The sequence below is a fragment of the Nicotiana tabacum genome, chromosome 6, assembly GCF_000715075.1.
Source record: "Nicotiana tabacum cultivar K326 chromosome 6, ASM71507v2, whole genome shotgun sequence".
Taxonomy (NCBI): Eukaryota; Viridiplantae; Streptophyta; class Magnoliopsida; order Solanales; family Solanaceae; genus Nicotiana; species Nicotiana tabacum.
The window spans coordinates 104,716,920-104,721,692 of record NC_134085.1 but is presented as its reverse complement, the minus strand read 5'-3'; positions in this window follow the sequence as shown (position 1 = coordinate 104,721,692).

The window sequence follows — 4,773 nt, the reverse complement described above, 5'->3', positions numbered from 1 at the left end:
TTACAAAAGTCAAGGTTAAAATTAAAAATAAAAGTTTATCCAATTTATTGGGGATACATCAAACACGTATTTATATTATACCCGTATATTTCATTTTTAGTCCAATCCATCAAACATCTCTCAATAAAAATATATCTACTAAATAATCTCACCACTATTTAATCCCTGTATTATAATCTCGAAACTAACTTATTCCCTTACCAAACTACCCCTTAGAGTTTAAGGTTTCTTTGTATATGATGTTCCTATCTGGTGTTGTAATTAGCCGAGAGCCTTGTAAGTCAGTTTAGACCCAACAAATCATCTATCAAATATGCTAAGAGATAAAGAGAAGCTAATTTCCTCGTTAAAATTAATATTTCAATTCTTAAAAAATCAAATATATCCGGCAGATACTGAAAATAAAGTTAAAACTAACAAAAAAAAAATGAATCTCGAGTAAACGTGAGAGTAAAAATTCTCCTTAGGTTGCAAACGGTCATGAAAACAATAAAGAGCCAAATAACAGCACTAGCGCACATTAAATCAAGTTTCAAAGTGCTAAAGTTAAATTTCTCTGTCAACAATCAATATGCTTATTAACTTTTCCTTTCTGTATTTGCAAAGTTTTCCTAAAGAAAATTACGACCCAATAACGGTGAGAAAAGTAAGCAGTATGAGAATTGAGAAAGAAAAAAATTGACTCACCTACTCTCATTTAATATTCCAGTGCTTTAAGTCCTTGGACTAGTTTACTCTGCTAGAATTTTTTACTCAATGACGTCACTGCTTCGCTCTTGCTTGCATGAATTGCTATATATTTTCTTATTTCTTTCGACCTATTTTCTGATTTTTCTAGTATAGGATTATGGTCACCGAATTTTGTTTGACCCAAAAGGTATTGAAACCTTTTTGATTAAATCAACTGAAGAAGTTGAAGAGGTAAATCTTAATCAAACATAATAAACTTCAGATCTGTAAATAAATCAGAAAATGATACGTAAAATGAAATAGGAGCAATAAATTGTCGAAGCCTTTCATTTCTTCTTTCATCAATCGGTGAAGATGGCTGTTGTACATAATCAATGGAAGATTGTTTTACTTTCTTTTCACTAAGGAGATTACATAGGAGAGGGAGAGAAAAAGCCCCCATTTCTAGGAAGGTCCCCTCCCTATATACATAGTCATGTAGTCCTTGCTATGTTTTCGGGCCATAGCCCCTTCATACCGCGTCCGTTTTCATCGTTATGTGAATACGTGGTTTGGAGTAAGTCATGGCGTCTTTTCTTATCCCGTTATTTGAACGTGGTCCCGATTAGGTCGATCACAACGGTCAGATTTTGACCAATATAGTTAGTCCCTCCGTTTGCCGGGGTTGTCCCTTGTTGGGCCGGTAGACGGATGATGATTTTTGCTTATCTAAGAGAAATCTGACTGTCTATCTCTTGGGTATGATTTTCAGAATCAAGTAGCGTAACGACACCCTTTCGATATCTCTGAACCGTTGCAGCCGTTTCGGAATCGAAACATCGTTTAACTTGAAACATTGTTTGTGGTTGCTGCCATTATGACATATGTTCCCAGGGGATTGAACCGTTTCGTGCCCCATCAGCTTTGATTGGCGACTTTTGGGTTTCGTGCTTGGGAATTTATATTTCTTATAAATAGAAGGAATGCACCATTCGAGTGACACACTTCATTGCCTTTACTTGAAAGAACTTCGCGAATCTTCCTTTCTCTTGATACTTCGGATTTTTGATTTTCTCTGGTTAGCCAAGAACTTTCATCTTTTCTTTTCTTTTCTTTGCCCCTTTCCTTTATCAAACTGATACAAATGGCTGGTGATTCTTCTCGCGCTGACCTTCCTGCCATAATTCCGGCGTCGGAAGATGATGTTCTAGCCACTGGAGGAGTAGAAGTGGCAGAAGACGAGGAGGTCCCGTCGGTGGTTGAGATCTTGCCTCGCCCTAGGAAAGCATGGACTGATTTCCACAGTCCCGCTGGGGAGGAACCAGAACCTGCTTCCTCCATCATAAATGAGGAGAGGATTGCAGACTTGAGGGCTAGGTGAGGAATTCCTCACTATGTCGAAATACTGCTGGCGGTGGGGAATGACATAGTCCATTTTGACCGCCCAGGGTATTGTGCGTTCTACGCCTACCCTTTATTGTTAGATACACGCTTCTTCTCTCTCTCTCTTGGTGGTAGATTTTTGCCGCTTTTACGAGGTATGCCCAACTCACCTTACGCCATACCTTCATAAATTGTTCCTCATGCTGCTCAAATTTGCGGAGCTTGCAGGTCGTGAGATCACTTTGGGGCACATGCTCAATATCTTCTCCCCTTAACTCTTTCGTGGCACGATGATTCACATGCGCCACCGAGGGTCGAAGAGCTTGGTGGTAAAGATGGACGTTAGAGCCAACTGTCGCTTCTATGAGAACACTTTTATGTGCGGACCGAGCATCTTGTGGCGGATCCTATGGGGTTCCCTGAGAAATGGAACTTTGCACGTAAGTCCCTATACTTTGGGTTGGAATACCCGACTGCTTTCCTTTGAGTAGTACTAAAACTGTTTATGTTTTTACAGCCGCAAAACTGCCTCCTACACCCGTTGATGGTATCCGCAAGTGGGTGAACGCCATCCTTCCTCATACGGCGGGGGTCCGTACATGGTCGTCCTTCTATGAGAAATATGGACGCAAGCCTCTTACTGGTGAGTAATATCATTTTCGTTTGGTGTTCTTCTTCCTTCCCTTTTTACTTTGTTTCTTATGTGATGTTCGTCGATGTCAGGGAGAGTGCGGAGAGAGAGGGCTCCTCCACTAGCCTTTTGTCATCCTACATCGTCTGCTCACCCTGCCTCAGCATCTACTGTCTGACCTTCGTTGAGGGCCACCTCAGTTGAATCTACGGCCATGACTGTATGCATGGAGGCTACCCCTCTAACTAGGGCTCCGACCCCGGTCACTTACCCAGCGGAGGAATTTTCCCGTACTGCAGAAGGAGAGGGGTCATCAAAGAGATGGTGTGTGGAGTCTGAAACGGCTCCTACGGCCGTGATACTTTTAGAGGAAGACCTTCCCCTGACGGGGTCAGAGGCGGGAGTTGATGCCACTCCAACTCTGGAGATAGAGCCAGTTGTTGTGTCTGCCCCATCGACGAAGGTCCCGATTGCTATGATAGACCGACAGCCTGCCATGATGGGGGGTCAGACTCCTGAGACTGTTGCTGCTGCTTTGGATGGGCATTCATCTTCACTGCCAGGTCGTGCTTCCTCATCGGCCGCAGAGAGGGGAAATGGTGTCTTGGTCGACGACTACGAATTTGAGTCTGACCTTGATCCCGATAATGTTTGGATGTTTGAAGAGGGTCTTACCCATTCGGTGGTTCATGCGGGAGGCCCGACCTGTATTCTTGAGATCTCGTCGGGTATCAATCTCCTAGGGTACACGGAGGACCTGGTACCGCAGTTCGACATCTTGTGCTTGCTGACGAGAACGCAGCTCTTTGGGACGTTCCCGATATTGACTTGATGCATGAAGTGGCCACTATGGGCTTGAGAGTACATTGCACTTTTTTTTCATGTTCCTTTTGTTTTTCTCGGTAATATGGTCTTAACCCATTTTCTCGTTTTTCAGACGTACATGGTGGAAATTAAGAGCGCTCGCAGGGCTGACTTCGGGCCAAGATTTTCTTGAAGATGTTGGAGAAATATCGGCGCTATCGCAACATGTGCCGTGAGATGCAGGAGCGGCTGAAGGTGAACCCTGATTATCGATCTCTTGGCAAGGAATTGGAGAAGAGGGATCAGGAATTGATGCAGGCTATTCGCAGTAAGAGCGTACTCGAGGAGCAACTTCGTGCGAAGGACGAAGAGCTTGAGTTTTGCAAAGGGGTCACTATAGAGTGTGAATATCTTCAAGGGAAGCTACGATCGATGCAGTTTGAGATGGATCAGAATCTTATCAAGGTCGAGGCGATGAGTGCGGAGTGGATGGGAAAATTGGCCGAGTTGGAGAGAAAGGTTGCCGGGTTGGAGAACATCGAGACCGCCTGGTCGTCGGCGTTGGAAAGGGCGGCGGCCCTAAAGAACACTATACGGGTCCTCCCCTTCGAGCAGGAGTCGGAGAGGGCCACGACCACGCTAAGGGAAGCAAGGCTCGAGGAGCGTATTGGTGAGATTGACCGAGTCGCTTCCCTTGAGGCCGAAAAGGAGCAACTATTGGCTCGAGTCGAATCTTCCTCTGCCGCTGTTTCCCATCATTTTGCATGAGCTTTAGGTTCATGCTGAAGCCCAACAGGACATATATAAGAGTTTATGGGAGGCGGGAAATGTTACCGACGCCGCATATGAAGGAGCATGGGCGAAGGCATGAAAGGCTCGTGTTAATTGTGGATATGACTCTACGACGCCGGAAGCTGATGAGGGTGCGGATGACGAGGGAGGACTTCCTGGAGATGGTGGTGAAGGGGGTGGCGTTGATGACGCTGAGTGAAAGAATTGTTGTCTTTGTCTATTTTCTGTCTTTCTTTTGTTTGTTGTTTGTTGTTGTTGTTTCATTTTTTTAGACTCTGTTGGTTCAAGTCGTATGTAATCTGTGACTGTTTGCGCAGTGACTTTGTATAAAGAGGAATTTTTCATTGTTATATGCCCTCTGTACTTTTTCCCTATTTTGCTTTTCATAACTTTGGTGCGAAGTAGCTTCCCGCATGACGAGTTCCCTACTCTTTGGGAATTTAGCGTCACGCGGGTTGAATGGGGCCTTAATGACGGCTTTTGCTGGCGAGACG